This window comes from Colobus angolensis, unplaced genomic scaffold, assembly GCF_000951035.1.
Source record: "Colobus angolensis palliatus isolate OR3802 unplaced genomic scaffold, Cang.pa_1.0 Scaffold562, whole genome shotgun sequence".
NCBI lineage: Eukaryota > Metazoa > Chordata > Mammalia > Primates > Cercopithecidae > Colobus > Colobus angolensis.
Window position 1 is genome coordinate 788,610 of NW_012119177.1, and position 17,725 is coordinate 806,334.

At 38.4% G+C, this 17,725-nt stretch overlaps 2 pseudogenes across 1 annotated transcript; both read left to right on the plus strand.

Moving 5' to 3' along the window:
- The first annotated feature begins 787 nt into the window (after nucleotides 1-787).
- On the plus strand, nucleotides 788-3,690 carry LOC105525892 (annotated as a pseudogene). Its single transcript, XR_001003990.1, has 2 exons — nucleotides 788-1,669; nucleotides 3,686-3,690. The product of XR_001003990.1 is annotated as a 14-3-3 protein zeta/delta pseudogene (transcript).
- A 1,627-nt stretch (nucleotides 3,691-5,317) lies between these two features.
- Nucleotides 5,318-6,208, plus strand: LOC105525893 (annotated as a pseudogene).
- Nucleotides 6,209-17,725: the final 11,517 nt, after the last annotated feature.

The following is a 17,725-nucleotide window of genomic DNA, read 5'->3' on the forward strand; positions in this document are numbered from 1 at the left end:
AAATTCAATAAAGTTACAGAATAAAAATCAACAAGTAAAAATCAGTCACATTTTTATACAGTAACAATGAGCTATCAATAAAAAGAAGTTAACAACACAATCTCATTTGCAATAGCATTAGAAAGAATAAAATACTTAGGAATAAATTTGACCAAGGAGATGAAATACCTACACACTGAAAACTATAAAACATTGATGGATGATGTTGAACAAGACACAGATAAATGGAAACATATTTCACTTTCATGGATTAGAGATATTAATATTGTTAAAATGTTCATACTACCCAGAGTAATGCGGAGATTCAATACAATTCGTATGAAAATTCCAATGACATTTTTTCACAGAAATAGGAAAAGCAGTCCTAAAATTTGTATGGAACCATGAAAGCCTCAAATAGCCAAAGCAATCATAAGCAAAAAGGAATAAAGCAAGAGGCGTCACACTACTTTATTTCAAAATGTACTACAAAGTTAACAAAATCAAAACAGCATGGTGCTGATATAAAAATGCATGTGCAAACCAATACAACAGAATTGAGAGCCAGAAATGAATCTACACATTTTTGGTCAATTCATCTTTGACAAAGATGCCAAGAAGACACAATGGGAAAGGTCACTCTCTTTAATAAATGTTGTTGGGACAACTAGATAACCACATACAGAAAATAAAATTGGATCCTTATCTCATACTATATCCAAAAATCAAATTAAAATGGATTAAATACTTAAATGTAAGACATGAAACTGTAAAACTAAGAGGAGAAAAACAGAAAAAGGTAAAAAGCCTTCTTGATATGGATCTGGGTGTGGTTTTTAAAAAATATGACCCCAAAGCGTAGGCAACAAAAGCAGAAGTAGACAAATGGGACTGCATCAAAATAAAAAGCATCTATCTGCACAAAAAAGGCTCAGTAGAGTGAATAGACCAGCTGTGGAATGGGAGACAATATTTGCAAACCATACTTCTTAAAAGGGGTGAATATTCTAGTTTATAAGGATATTGAGCTTCCCACTGCCACCACTGCTGCCCCCCAGAGACTGCTGAGCCCCTGTTGGTCTGCCACCACCACCCAATCCAGAAACAGAACATCTAGTCATGGATAAAAATGAGCTGGTTCAGAAGGCCAAACTGGCCGAGCAGGCTGAGCGATATGATGACATGGTAGCCTGCATGAGATCTGTAATAGAGCAAGAAGCTGAATTATCCAGTGAGGAGAGGAACCTTCTCTCAGTTGCTTGCAAAAATGTTGTAGGAGCCCGTGGGTCATCTTGAAGGTCGTTTCAAGTATTGAACAAAAGATGGAAGGTGCTGAGAAAAAACAGCAGATGGCCCAACAATACAGAGAAAATTGAGACAGAGCTAATAGATATCTGCAATGATGTACTGTCTCTTTTGGAAAAGGTCTTGATCCCCAATGCTTCACAAGCAGAGAGCAAAGTCTTCTATATGAAAATGAAAGGAGATTACTACTGTTACTTGGCTGAGGTTGCTGCTGGTGATGACAAGAAAGGGATTGTAAATCAGTCACAACAATCCTACCAAGAAGCTTTTGAAAGCAAAAAGGAAATGCAACCAACACATCCTATCAGATTGGGTCTGGCCCTTAACTTCTCTGTGTTCTATTGTGAGATTCTGAACTCCCCAGAGAAAGCCTGCTGTCGGCCAGGTGCAGTGCTCACACCTGTAATCCCAGCACTTTGGGAGGCTGAGGTAGGTGGATCTCGAGGTCAGGAGTTCGAGACCAGCCTGGCCAACATGGTGAAACCCCGTCTCTACTAAAAAAACCATTCCTACTTGCTGGCCATGTACTTGGAAAAAGGCCGCATGATCTTTCTGGCTCCACTCAATGTCTAAGACACCCTGCTTCCTTTGCTTGCATCCCACGAACTATTTCCCTCATCCTGTTTACTGCAGTTCATCTCTCCTTAATTGATGAGATTGTGTTTATCTCCCTTTAAAACCCTACCTATCCTAAATGACCTGTCATTGTCTGTCTTTCAAATCCTTCCTCTTTCTCTTCCTCTATTCTCTAAATAATAATTGGGCTAAGTTATACCTAAAGACACTTTTCAAAATATTTCCTCAGTACTTTGCAGAAAACACCAAACAAAAATGCCATTTTAAAAGAGGTGTATTTTTTCTACACCTCTTTAGAATGTAAGCTGCTTTTCTACACCTTTTTAGAATGTAAGCTTCTCAAGAGCAGGGACAATGTTTTCTGTATGTTCTGTTGTGCCTGGTACACCATAAATGCTCAATAAATATTGATGATGGGAGGCAGTGAGTCTTGATGATAACAGTGAGAAACTGAAGTACCCCCCATAAAAAATTCTAGTATATAAGGAAATCAAATAATAGCAAGAAAGCAAGATTTTAAAACGAGCTAAGCTCTTGAAAAGACTCTTCTCTAAAGAAAACATACAAATGGCAACGTGTATATGAAAAAATGCTCAACATCACTAATCATCAGTGAAATGAAAATCAAAACCCCAAGAATCTATCACCCCACACCTGTTAGAATGGCTATCATCAAAAACACAAAAAATAATGAGTGCTGGCAAAGATGTGGAGGAAGGGAAACCCTAACACACTGTTGGTGGGAATGTAAATTAGAACAGCCATATGAAAAATAGTATATGAAAGTTCATGAAAAAATTAAAAATAAAATGATCGTATGAGCCAGCATTTTTACTTCTGAGTTTTAAAAACCTATAGTATATACACAAAGAAAAAAATGTATTTTCTTTTTTATTTTTTTGACTGAGTCTCACTCTTGTCATCCAGGCTGGAGTGCAGTGGCATGATCTCGGCTCACTGCAACCTCCACCTCCCAGGTTCAAGCTATTCTCTTGCCTCAGCCTCCCGAGTAGCTGGGACTACAGTTGCCCACCACCATGCCTGGCTAATTTTTGTACTTTTAGTAGAGATGGGATTTCACCATGTTCTTCAGGCTGGTCTCGAGCTCCTGACCTCCAGCGATCCACCCACCTCAGCCTCCCAAAGTGCTGGGATTACAGGCATGAGCCACCGGGCTGGGCCATATTTTCTTTATTCAAAGGAAATAGAATCAGTATGTCAAAAGAGATATCTACACCTTCATGTGCATTGTAGCATCATTCGTAATAACTAAGATATGGAATCAACCTAAGTATCCATTGAGGGATGAATGGATAAAGAAGATGTGGTATATATGTACAATAGAATACTAGTTAGGCTTAAGTAATAAAAAATTCCCGTTATTTTCAACAACATGAGGGAACTTGGCAACATTATGCTAACTGAAATAATCCTGGCAGAGAAAGACAATACTGTATGATATTACTTACATGTGGAATCCAAAGAAGTTCAACTCATAGAAGCAGAGAGTAAAATAGTAGTTACCAGGGGCTAGGGTGGGGGTGAGGTGGAAGAAAATGTAGAGATGTTGGTCTAAAGGTATAATATTTCAATTAGGATGAATGAGTTACGGAGATGTGTTTTACAGCATGGTGACCATAGTTAATAATGTATACTTGAAAATTGCTAAGAGAGTATATTTTAAATGCTGTTGCCACAAAAAAAAAGATAAATATATGCAGTGCTAAATGTGTTGATTACTTTGGCTTAAACATTTCACAATGTATACATGTGTTTAAACATCACATTGTACACCATAAATATAAACAATTTTTGTCAATTATAGCTTAAGAAGACAGAGGGGGAAAAAAAGACAATCTGTGAAATGAATGAAAACAAAATCCCAGCACAACAAAAAAAGTATGGGATATGGCTAAAACAATAGTTAAAGGGGGAATTTATAGCTGTAAATACCTATACAAGAAAATCTCCAATCAATAATAAGACCTCCAATTTTAAGACACTGAAAACAAAACAGTAAACTAAATCTAAAACAAGCAGAAGGAAGGAAATAAGCAAGATTGGGATGTGATATGGGTTTGGGTCCATGTCCCCACCCAAATCTCACCTTAAATTGTAATCTCTGCATGTCAAGAGAGGGACCTGGTGGGAGGTGATTGGATCATGGAGGTGGTTTCTCCCATGCTGTTCTTGTGATAGTTAGGAAGTTCCCACAAGATCTGATAGTTTTAAAAGTGGCAGTTTTTTCTGCACTCACCAGGTCTCTCCTGCCACCTTGTGAAGAAGGTGTCTGCTTCCCCTTCACCTTTCTCCATGATCATAAACTTCCTGAGGCCTCCAAAGTCATGCAGAACTGTGAGTCAATTAAACCTCTTTGCTTATAAATTACCCAGTCTCAGGTAAGTATCTTTATAGCAGTGTGAAAATTGACTAATACGGAGAATTGGTACTAGGAGTGTGGTCATGCTATAAAGATAACCTGAAAATGTTGAAGTGACTTTAGAACTGGGCAACAGGAAGAGGTTGGAATAGTTTGGAGAACTCAGAAGAAGACAGAAAGATGCGGGAAAATTTGGAACTTCTTAGAGACTTGTTAAATGGTTACGACCAAAATGCTGACAGTGATATTTTATTAACTGAAAAGGGGTCCTGATCCAGTCCCCAAGAGAGGGTTCTTGGATATCACACAAGAAATAATTCAGGGTTAGTCCACAGTGCAAAGTAAAAGCACGTTTATTAAGAAAGTAAAGCAGTGAAAGGACAGCTTCTCCATAGACAGAGTAGGATGTTCCTGAAAGTAAGAAGAGGAACCCTTCCACCCTAGGTACAATGCTTGTATATTTATAGGATAAAAATAGCTCTTAGGGAGATGTGCTCTGCTACAAGAGTTTGTCATAAAGGATTAATTTTCTTAATTACTATATTTTATAAGAATCAATATTATTATCTTTAAAGCAAAATTAGGAATGTCCTTGTTCTCCAGATATCAGGATATCTGGACAATCCCAAGTCTGGGTCTGTTTCAGTAAACATCATAAATTTGTTCCCTTAACCAAAAACATCTAGAGGCTAGTAACATCTAATTTTCTGGAAATGTAGCCCAGCAAGTCTCAGCCTCATTTTCCTAGCCCTCACTCAAAATGGATTCGCTTTGCTCGAAAGCCTCTGGCAGTTTTAGATGGAGATGAGGAACTTTTTGGAAAATGGAGCAAAGGTCACTTATGCTATGCTTTAGCAAAGATACAGGCAGCATTTTATCTCTGCCCTAGAGATCTGTGGAAGTTTGAACTTGAGAGAGACTATTTAGGGTATCTGGCAGAAGAAATTTCTAAGCAGCCAAGCATTCAAGATGTGGCCTGACTGATTCTGAAAGCATTCAGCTATATGCACTCACAAAGATATGGTTCAAAATTGGAACTTATATTTAAAAGGGAAGCAGAGGTCTCTGTTCCACAGGATGGGGTTTGTTAAAGTTGTCAAGAATAAGGCCTACTTTGAGAGATACCAAGTGAAATGTAGAAGACGATGAGAGGGTAAAAATGATTACTGTGCTCAGAAATGCTTGGTGATACAGGATAAAAATAAATACAACACACTCAAATATAGGATGATCATTCATGTAACAAAAAGAGGTATCATTTGTCAGATTGCTTATGCCTGTATAGAGGGGAATATGATAGTTTGTGCAGCATATGCACTTGAACTGCCAAAATACGGTGTGAAGGTTGACCTGACAAATTATGCTGCAGCATATTATACTGGCCTGCTGCTGACCCACAGGCTTCTCAAAAGGTTTGATGTGGACAAGATCTATGAAGGCCAAGTGAAGGTGACTGGCAATGAATACAACGTGGAAAGCATTGATGGTCATCTGGTTGCCTTTACCTGCTGTTTGGATGCAGGCCTTGCCAGAACTACCACTGGCAATAAAGTTTTTGGTGCCCTGAAGGGAGCTGTGGATGGAGGCTTGCGTATCCCTCACAGTACCAAATGATTCCCTGGTTATGATTCTGAAAGCAAAGAATTTAATTCAGAAGTACACCAGAAGCACATCATGGGCCAGAATGTTGCAGATTACATATGCTACTTAATGGAAGAAGGTGAAGATGCTTACAAGAAACAGTTCTCTCAATACATAAAGAAGAGTATAACTCTACACATGATGGAAGTGTATAAGAAAGCTCGTGCTGCTATATGAGAGAATGCAGTCTACAAAAAGAAGCCCAAGAAAGAAATTAGAAAGAAGAAGTGGAACCATCCCAAAATGTCCCTTGCTCAGAAGAAAGATTAGGTAGCTCAAAAGAAGACAGGCTTCCTCAGAGCTCAGGAGCAGACTGTGGAGAGCTAAACCAATTTTCTATAAGGGTTTTCAGATAAAGACAATAAACTTATGGACAGAAAAAAAAAAGGGGGAAACAGAGCATAAAAGTTTGGAAAACTTGTAGCCTAACTGTATGGTAGAAAAGAAAAACCCATTTTCTGAGAGGAATTTTAGCCAGCTACAGAAATTTGTATAAGTAATGAGGAACTGAATGTTAATAGCTAAGACAATGGGGAATTGTCTCCAGGGCATGTCAGAGATCTTCACAGCAGCCCCTTCCATCACAGGCCCAGAGGCCTAGGAAGGAAAAATGGTTTCCTGGGCTAGGCCCAGGGCCCTGCTACTCTGCGCAGCCTCAGGATCCAGCACACTCTGTCTCAGCCACTCCAACTCCAGCTGTGGCTAAAAGGAGTCAAGGTACAGTTCGGAGTCATTGCTTCAGAGGATGTTAACCCCAAGCCTTGGTGGCTTCTGTGTGGTGTTGGGCCTGCAGGTGCACAGAAGACAAGAGCAGAGGTTTGGAAGCCTCTACCTAGATTTCAGAGGATGTATGGAAACATCTGGATGTCCAGGCAGAAGTCTGCTGCAGGGTCAGAGACCTCATGGAGAATTTCTGCTAGAGCAGCGTAGAAGGGAAATATGGGGTTGGAGCTCCCACACAGAGTCTTCACTGGGACACTGCCTAGTGGAGCTCTGAGAAGAAGACCACTGTCCTCCAGGCTACAGAAAGGTAGATCCACTGACAGATTGCACCATACACCTGGAAAAGCTGCAGGCACTCAACACTAGCCTGTGAAAACAGCCACAGGGGCTGTATCCTCAGAGTCACAGGGGCAGAGCTACCCAGGGCTGTGGGAGGTCACCCCTTCCATCAGCATGTTTAGGATGTTAGAGATGGAGTCAAAAAAAGTCATTTTGGAGTTTTAAGATTTAATGAATGCCCTGACAGGTTTTGGACTTGCATGGGGCCTGTAGCCCCATTGTTTTGGCCAATTTCTCCCATTTAGAATAGGAGCATCTACCCAATGCCAGTACCCCCATTGTATCTTGGAAGTAACTAACTTGCTTTTGATTTTACAGGCTGATAGGTGGAAGGGACTTGACTTGTCTCAAAAGAGACTTTGGATTTGGACTTTTGGTTTAATACCATCATCAGTTAAGACTTTGGGGGACTGTTGGGAAGACATGATTGTGATTTGAAATATGAGAATGACACAAGATTTGGGAGGGTCTGGGGTCAGAATAATATGGTTTGGCTCTGTGTCCCCACCCAAACGTCATCTCAAATTATAATCCCCATGTGTTGAGGGAGAGACTTGGTAGGAGGTGATTGGATCATGGGGGACATTTTCCCCCATACTTTACTCGTGCCAGTTTTCTTTGCACTAATTTAAACTTACTTCAGTTGTCTAAAAGACACCCTAATTGTGAATCCTCTGGGATGTTCACTGTTGTCCCCATGTACACTAAGAATCTCTACAGGGGGTTTTAGTTAGCCTAAGTTTAGCAAATGCCTAGTTACTTTTCCCTTTTTAAATTCACACTTTCTACAGATAGCAAGGTGTTACAAAAGTAGATTACAAACTACAAATGGCAGTTGGATGTTGAGCCTAGATTCCACAGAGAGTGAGCGATATACAAGGGGGGACTAACAAATAGTGATTGTAGAAAGGAGGAAGGGAAGGGTAAACTGCATTGCCCAAGGGGAGACTTTGGAGGCCCTGACTTGCTGGAGAACCTACCCAGAAGTGGAGACACCAAAAAATATTCAGGTGGCCACTTGCCTGTCACTGTAGGTGCTGTTCATCAGGCCAGGAGTCTGGGAACTCTCAGTTTCTTTGAACAAGAAAGGGCTTGAGCAAGGCAGTTATATGACAGCACATAGGAAGGGGCTTGCAGCTGACTATTAGGAAAATAATACTTCCAACTTTAAGGTAGAAAATGGCAAGACCAATAGTCCCCTAGGGGGAGGGACTATAACCCAGAGTCCTAGAGGGAATGTCAATGCTGGAAACCCCAGAGCATTTAGTGGAGTGACCAAAAATACCTATGCTGAAAACCTAGAGTGTCCGAAGTTCAGCCAATGAGTGTTCTCTCACCAAATGCCAAAAACCTTGAGGCACCCCAGGGATGGCCAAGAGTGAACCCCAGACCAAGTTGGAATTGCAGAACAATTTGACTCTAGTGTTCTAGAGTCCACACAATGGGGGATCTCTCACTACCAAGTATCCCGCCTTAAACAATTGCCAAATACAGTTAACGGAAAGTGAAAGCAAACATGACCACAAACAAATGATTGCAATCAAAACATACATTTTTAGAACTAAAAATAAAACAAATGGGGAGCAACAAAATGAAGTGGGGCAGGGGGGAAACAGGAAAAGTGGTGACAAGGATGTGCTTCAGGTAAAAGTTACTGCGGCTAACTTTTAACTGACCACTTAGCCAAAGGCCTTTATTTCCTACCTTACCTAATATTATGGTTGGGGAGGAGAAGAGAGAAGACATTCACCCATTGCACCAAGTGATCTCCCATGTATGACTTGGGTATAGGTCTCTCCAGGTTCCCCCAGCTTGGGTGGGCTCAGCTGCCATATTGTGAAAGGGGCAGCACAGGGACCTGTAATCCACTGACCTGCTGGTTGGAGCAGTGGGTTCCATGAGGCAGGAGCACCATGGCTACTTGCTCTTCCACTTTGCTCTGCTGCCTGCCAGGGAAGGATGATGGCTCTTAAAAGAGTCTTTGGTTATTGTTATAGCTCTGTAGTATTAGAAGCTATTTATTGTTACAGCCTCAGTGTTACAGCTCTTGCAGCCTCAAGATCACAGACTTTTTTGCTGTCTCTCTCCTTGTGATATTGCAGATTGCCATCTTTCACTCTCACCAACTGCTGTCTCTTGTTGTTATCTCACTGCCTTTCTGACTGCCATCTTTCATTGTCTCTCTCCAATCGCTACCTCTCTGTATTGTCGCAGCATCCAGGTCTCACCATCTCCACCAATCAATAACTGCCATCTCCACCAATCACTGCCATCTCCACTGTCTTCCTCCCTTCGCTGGTCACCAGATGATGCAAGACAGGCAAGCCCCAAAAGTGAGTCCTAGCCCGGGCGGGTTCTTGGCTTAGCCCAGGAAATAATTCAAGGGCGAGCCAGTGGCATTAAACAGCAACTTTTATTGAAGTGGCAGCATACAACAGCAGCAGCAGAAGTACTGCTCCTTGCAGAGCAGGGCTACTCCATACTCCCAGAATAACAGCCCAGAGAGAGTTTTGCAGTCATATTTATTCCCACTGTTAATTATATGAAAATTAAGGGGTGGTTTGTGCAAAAATTTATACAATGAGAGTGGTAACTTCTGGGTTGTCGGGTCATTGCTATGGAAAGGGATGGTATGTTGTTGCCATGGCAATGGTAAACTGACATGACACATTAGTGGGCATGTCTTATGGGCAGGTGCTTCTGCATCAGATCTGTTTTAGCTAGTACTCAGTTTGGTCCAGTGTCTGAGCCCCATGTTGAGTCCTGCCTCCTATCTCATTTTTAAGGTTCAACTATGCCATAGCATGTACCAGTACTTCGTTCCTTCTAATTGGCAAATAATATTCCCATTTGTGGCTAAATCGTATTTTATTTATCCATTTGTCAACTGATAGATATTTGCATTTTTACACTTTTTAGCTATTACAAATAAAATGCTCCTATCAGCATTTGTGGGTAAGTTTTTGTGTGGACGTAAGCTTTCATATCTTCTGGGTACACACCTAAGAGTGGAATTGCTGAGTCATATGGTAACTCTATATTTAACCTTTTGAGGGACTACCAAACAGTTTTGCAAAGTGGCTGTACCATTTTACATTTCTGCCAACAGTGTTCCCATTTGTCCACAACTTCTCCAACACTTGATATTTCAGTGTTCTTGACTATAGCCATGTTAGGGAGTGTGAAGCGGTATCTCATTGTGGTTTTCATTTGTGTTTTCCTTATAGTTAATTGATTTTGGCATATCTTGATGTATTTATTGGCTATTCACATATCTTATTTGGAGAAGTGTTTACTTATATCTTTTGCCTTTATATCTTTCGCCTATCTTTTAAATTATGTAATTTATATTTTAATTATTGACTTGTGAAGGTGATTTTTATATTCTACATATGAATCTCTTCTCAGATATATGACTGGTAAATATTTTTTTCACATTACATGGTTGTCTTTTACTTTCTTGCTGGTGTCTTTTGAAACACAAATGTTTTACATGATGATGTAATCTAATTTATCTGTTTTTCTTTTGTTGCTTGAGCTTTTAGTGTCACATCTAAGAAACTGTTACCTACTACAGGGTTGTTAAGATTTATCCTTATATCTTCTCCTAACAGTTTTATACCTTTAGCTCTTACATTTAGGACTTCGATTCATTTTGAGTAGATGTTTGTAAGTGGTATAATGTAGGGGCCCATATTCACTCTTTTGCATGTAGATATCTCACCGTCCCAGAACCACTTTTAAAAAAATTATTTTAATTGACACATAATGATAGTACCTATTTGTATGGTAAAATGTGATGTTTTGATACCTGTATACATTGTACAGTGATCAAATAAAGGTAATTAGCATACTCATCACCTCAAATGTTTATCATTTATTTGTGGTAGGAACATACAAAATCCTCTCTTCCTGCTCTTTTGAGATACACAATACTTTTTTGTTGATTATAGTCACCCTACTGTACTACAGGACATCAGAACCTTTTCTTCCTTTCTGACTGTAACTTTGTACTTGTTGACCATCCTCTCCCCTTTCCTCCTTACTTCTACTCTCCCCAGTTTCTGGTGACCATTATTCTATTCACTACTTCTATGGGATCTTTTTAATGTGTTTAGATTATGCATATGAGTAAGAACATGTGGTATTTGTCTTTCTGTGCCTGGCTTATTTCACTGAACATGATGTCTCCAAGTTTATCCATGTTGTAACAAATGACAAGATTTCCTTCCTTTTTATGGCTGAATAATATTCCATTATATTATATCACATTTTCTTTATCCATTCACCCATTGTTGGACACTTAGAATGATTCCATATCTTGGCTATTGTGAATAGTAATGCAATAAACATGAGAGTGCAGAGGTCTCTTCGATATACTGATTTCATTTCCTTCAGATATATAGCCAATAGTGGGATTGTTGGATCATATGATAGTTCTATTTTTAATTTTTCAGGAACCTCCATACTGTTTCCCATAATGACTGTACTAATTTACATTCCCACCAACAGTGTATTAAGGTTTCCCTTTTCTCCACATAATTGCTAACACTTGTTATCTGTTGTCTCTTTTAAAACAGCTATTCTAACTGGAGTGAGAATAGCAGTGTCAAACAATGTCTCATTGTTTTGGTTTGCATTTACATGGTTATTAGTGACCAGGGTCATTATCCCTGATGATAAGTGATATTTAGTATTTTTAAATATGCCTGTTGGCCATTTGTATGTCTTCTTTTGGAAAATGCCTGTTAAAGTCTTTTGACCATTTTTAAAATGAGGTTGTTTATTTTTTGTTTGTTGATTCAAGGTCATTATATATTCTGAATAGTAATGCCTTGTCAATGTATAGTTTTGAATATTTTATCCCATCCTGTAGGTTGCCTCTTCACTCTGTTGATTGTTTTCTTTGCTGTGTAGAAGCTTTTTAGTTTGGCGTATATCAATTTCTATGTTTTGTTTTGTTGCCTGTGTTTTGAGGTCTTATCAAAAAAATCCTTGCCTAGTCCAATGACATGAAGCATTTTCTCTATGTTTTCTTCTGTAGTTTCATAGTCTTGGGTCTTATATTTAAGTTTTTTAAGTCATTTTGAGTTGATTTTTGTATGGTGAAAGATAGGGATCTAGTATTCTTCTGCATATGGATATTCAATTTCCTCAGCACCATTTATTAAAGAAATTGTCCTTTCCCCATTGTGTGTTCTTGGCACCTTTGTCCAAAATCAGTTGGCTGTAGATGTGTGGATTTATTTCTGGGCTCTGTATTCTGTTCCATTGTTTTTTATGCCTGTTCTTCTGCCAATACATGCTGTTTTGGTTACTGTAGGCTTGTGATATATTTTGAAGTTCGCTGGTATGATGCCTCCAGCTTTGTTGTTGTGGGGTATTTTTGCTCAAGATTGGTTTGGTTATTCAGAGATTTTTGTCATTCTATGTGAATTTTAGGACTGCATTTCTATTTCTGTGAAGGATGTCATTGGAAATTTGACAGAGATTACAGAGAATCTTTACATACTTTGGTATGATATGGACATTTTAACAATATTAATTCTTCCAATCTATGAACATGGATATCTTTCTATTTATTTGTGTCCTCTTCAATTTCTTTGATCAGTATTCTACAGTTTTTACCTCTCTGGTTAACTTTATTCCTAGGTATCTTATAGATTTTTGTAGTTATTATAAATGGAATTGTTTTTTATTTCTTTTTCAGATTGTTCACTATTAGGGTACAAAAATGCTATTGACTTTTGCATATTTACTTTTACCCTGCAACTTCAGTGAATTCACTTATTAGTTTTAGCAGTTTTTTGGCAGAGTCTTTTGGTTTACCCCTACATAAGATCATATGGTCTGCAAACAGACAATTTGACTTCCTCCCTTCCAATTTGGAAGACTTTTATTTTCTTTTGTGTAATTTCTGTGGCTATGACTTCTAATATTATGTTGAATAGAAGTGATGGAAGTGTGCATTCTTGTCTTTCTCCAGATCTTAGAGAAAAAGCTTTCATCTTTTTTCTATTCAGTATGATGTTAGCTATGGGTTTGTCATATATGGTCTTTATTGCATTGAGCTATGAACCTTCTATACACATAATTTGTTGAGAAGTTTTTTTTTTATCATGAAGGATGTTGAAGTTTGTTTCTTTAGTCTCCATTTACTTCTGCTCTAATCTTTATTATCATTTTCTTCTGCTTTTTGGTTTTAGTTTTTCTTGTTCTACCTGTGCAATGTTAGGTCATTTATTTGAGATAATTCTTCATTTTTGATGTAGGTGTTTATTGCTGTAAACTTCTATCTTGGAACTGCTTTTGCTGTACCCCATAGACTTTAGTATGTATGTTGTGTTTCTATTTTTGTCTCATAAAATTTTTTAATTTCACTTTTAATTTCTTTAGTGACTCATTGGTTATTCAAAGACACTTTGTTTGATATCCATGTATTTGTAAAGTTTCCACAGTTCCTCCTATTATTGATTTCTAGTTTTACACTATTTTTACCAGAAAAGATACTCCATATGATCTATGGCTTCCTAAATTTGTTAAGACATGTTTTGTGGCCTACCATATGACCTACCCTGGAGAATGTTCCATGTAAAGTTGAGAATAATGTATATGCCACGACTTTGGGGGATAGGATTTCAATATATAAATCATGGGGAACATAAACATGAAGTCAATTGCAGTAGTATTTCCTTATAGTCCTTTTTAGTTCTGTAATGTTGCTAGCAATATTATCTCTTTTATTCCTGCTGTGGTCTGAATGCTTGTGTCTTTCCAAAATTCGTATGTTGAAAACCTGATCACAAACATAATAGTGTTAGGATGTAATGACTTAGGGAGATGATTAGATCATGAGGTCAGGCTGGGTTTAGTGCCCTTATAAGAAAGGTTCCAGAGAGCTGGTTTCCCATTTTCACCATATAAGTGCACAGCAGGAAACTACTATCCATGAACCAGAAAATAGGTCCTCTCCAAACACCAAATCTGCCTGTCTTGATATTAGGTTTCCTTGTCTCCAAAACTGTGAGGAATACATTTCTGTTTTTTTTAAGATATGCAGTCTATGGTAGCTTTTTAGAGCAACCCAAACAAAGACAATTTTGAATTTTGATAACTTGAGTTTTCTCTCTTTTTCTTTTTGTCAGTTTAAATAAAGCTTTGTCAATCTTGTTGATCTTTTCAAAAAGCTACATTTGGGCTTCATTAATTTTCATTAATTGTCTCTTTTTTTACTAGTTTCTGCTTCAATCATTTTTTTCTTTTTTCTGCTTGCTTTAAATTTATTCCTTTTTAATATCTGAAGGTGATTTTATGAATTTCAAATCTTTCTTAATTTTTAAATATAGATATTTATAGGCATAAATTTGCCTCCAAACACTGTTTTACCTGCTCTAAGGTAATAAGTTTTGATATTTTATGTTTTCATTTTTATTCATTTCAAAGTGTTTTTGAATTTTCCTCATGATTTTTTTGACCAACAGATTATTTTGAAGTGTGTGGTTTAATGTCCACTATTTGTGCATCCCCCAAATTTCCTGTTATTTTCTCATTCTGTTATTGATTTCTTCATTCCAATGTGACCAGATAATGAACTTTGTATGACTTCAATTATTTTAAATGTGTTGAGGGTTTTCTTGTTGCCTACGATGTAGTCTGTCTTGGAGAATGTTTCATTTCCATTTGAGAATAATATGTCTCATCTAGGTATAGAGTGTTCTATGGGTATCTATTAGGTATAACTGGTTTACAATGTTGGTCAAGTCTTCTGTTTTCTTGTTGATCTTCCTCATAATTGTTTCTCCATTGGTTGAAAGTGGACCACGAAGTCTCTGAATATTATTATTGAATATCTATTTCTTTATGTCTGTTCTCCCTTCAATTTTGTTAACTTTTCTTCATGTATATTGGGACCGTTTTTAGGTGAATATGTGGTTATAAATGTTGTATCTTCCTAAGGATGGTCTTTTTATTATTAAAGATGTCCCTCTTTCTCTCTTGTAACATTTTTAAAAGTTCTATATGTCTAACATTAATATAGGCATTTCAGCAAACTTATGATTGCTATTTGCATGATATATTGTTTCCATCCTTTTACTTTCAATCTATTTGTATCTATAAATCTAAAGTGTGTCAACTCTAGACAGCATATAGTTGGTTCTTGTTCTTTCATCCAGTTTGATCATCTCTGCCATTTTACTGAGGTTTTTGTTTTGTTTTTGTTTGTTTGTTTGTTTGTTTTGTTTTTTTTAAATGGAGTCTCGCTTTGTCACCTAGGCTGGAGTGTAGTGGTGCTATCTCAGCTCACTGTAATCTCTGCCTTTGGGTTCAAGCAATTCTCCTGCCTCAGCATCCTGAGTAGGTGGGACTACAGGCACATGCCACAACACCTGGCTAATTTTTGTATTTTTAGTAGAGATGGGGTTTCACCATGTTGGCCAGGATGGTCTCTATCTCTTGGCCTTGTGATCCGCCCACCTCGGCCTCTCAAAGTGCTGGGATTATAGGCATGAGCCACCATGCCCGGCCTTATTGAGTTATTTAATTCACTTACATTTGGTGTTACTATTGGTAAAATGGACTTAATTCTGCCATTTGTTTTCTATGCCTCTTGTCTTTTAGTTCCTTCGTTGCTTACTTTTGTATTAGTAAATATTGTGTAGTGTTATACTTTTTATTTCTTTAACAATTTTTTTAAGTTTTTTTTTTTTGAGTGGTTGCTCTAAGAGTTGTCACATGCATCTTAACTTATCAGAACCTACTACAGTTTTACTGACAATTCCAGTAAGATATGGAAATTTACCCCTGCATAGTTTTTCTTTTTCTGCCTTTTGCTGCAGTTATCGTTACATATATTACATCTAAGCATGTTACAAATGCAGCAATACATTGTTATAAGTATTAATTTATATAATTGTATGTCTTTTAAAGAACCTGAGAGAACAAAAGAGATCAAATGCTTATAGTTTTTGTCGTATTAACCATCTCATTTAGCATTTCTTCTTCTCTTTGTTTATCTTGTAGATTTGGGTTATCATCTGGTATCACATCCTTACTCCAATACTGCTTTGCTCACACCCATATTCTTTGTAATATTATTGGTTTTGTATGTGTTATAGGCCTAACAATGAAATTATAAGCATGATGTTTTATTCATTTGTTTTGTAGATCAATTAGGAGAAGAATTAATATGCATTTATACTACCTTTACAACTACATAATTACTTTTAAGCATGCTCTTTTTCTATTTTGCCTCTTTTTTTTTTGAGACAGAGTCTTGCTCTGTTGCCCAGGCTGAAGTTAGTGGTGTGATCTTGGCTCACTGCAACCTCCGCCTCCCGGGTTCAAGCAATTATCCTGCCTCAGCCTCCCGAATAGCTGGGACTACAGGCATGTGCCTTCATGCCTGCTTAAATTTTGTATTTTTTGTAGAGACAGGGTTTCACCATATTGGCCAGGCTGGTCTTGAACTACCGACCTCGTAATTTGCCTGCCTCAGCCTCCCAAGTCCTGAGATTACAGGTGTAAGCTACTGCACCTGGCCTCTATTTTGCTTCTTATAAAATATGGTTTGAGGCCCCTTGCTTTCATCCTGAGGAAGTTCCCCTAGTGAACCCCCTTTATAAAAATTATATCAGTGGCAAAATTAAACAGTGAAAAAGATCTGATCTAGCCCACCCTTCCTCTTGCCTTTAGCTTTCAAGCTACCTCAATTTTTCCTGGGCTTAGGCTGAGCTAACTCTGGAAGGTTGTTTGTTTTTTGTTTGTTTTGTTTTGTTTTTGAGACCATGCCCAGCTAATTTTTATATTTTCAGTAGAGATGGGGTTTCACCATCTTGGCGATCTTGAACTCCTGACCTCATTATCCACCTGCCTTGGCCTCCCAAAGTGCTAAGATTACATGTGTGAGTCTCCAGACCTGGCCAGAAGATTGTTTAAATAACAGACCTTCCCCCAAACTCATCTGCTTTCATAAAGTTAATGAAAGGCCATCAGGCTAGGGGGCAGAGAGGAGACTGATTCTGCTAAGGTGTAGACATAGATTGCCAACCATTCCTGCAAATAATACTACTATTGCAGATTGGCCTTTTGAGATATCTTTTCAGGTTTTTTTTCACATCTGACACCACTTGGACTCTCCAACCCTGCTCCTGTGGCCCCACTCAGAAGTGATTCAGTGCAAGAAGACAGCTTTGACACCCTTTGATTTCATCTCCACCCCAACCAATCAGCACCAAGCCTAGCAACCTCCACCCCTTCCCCCAAACTGCCTGAAAAATCCCTAATTTAGAAGCTTTAGAGGAGAATTATTGCAGTACTAACTCCATCTTCCATGTGGTGTGGCTGGCCTCATGTCTAATTAAATTCTTTTACTGCAATGCCATGGTCTTCCTTTGTGCAGGAGGCAGGAGGAACCCCTTGGGCAGTTATATTAGTATTTCTTATGAGATAGGATCGCTACCAATTCTGTCAGTTTTTGTTTGTCTGCGATTGTCCTTGTTTCAGCTTCATTGTGCCGCTTTTAAGATGTTCTTTTTGGGCCAGGTGCAGTGGCTCACGCCTGTAATCCCAGCACTTTGGGAGGATGAGACGGGTGGATCACGAGGTCAGAAGTTCAGTACCAGCCTGGCCAACATAGTGAAACCTCATTTCTACTAAAAATACAAAAAATTAGCTGGGTGTGGTGGTAGGCACCTGTAATCCCAGCTACTCGGGAGGCTGAGGCAGGAGAATCCCTTGAACCCTGGAGGTGGAGGTCGGAAGGAACCAAGATTGCGCCATTGC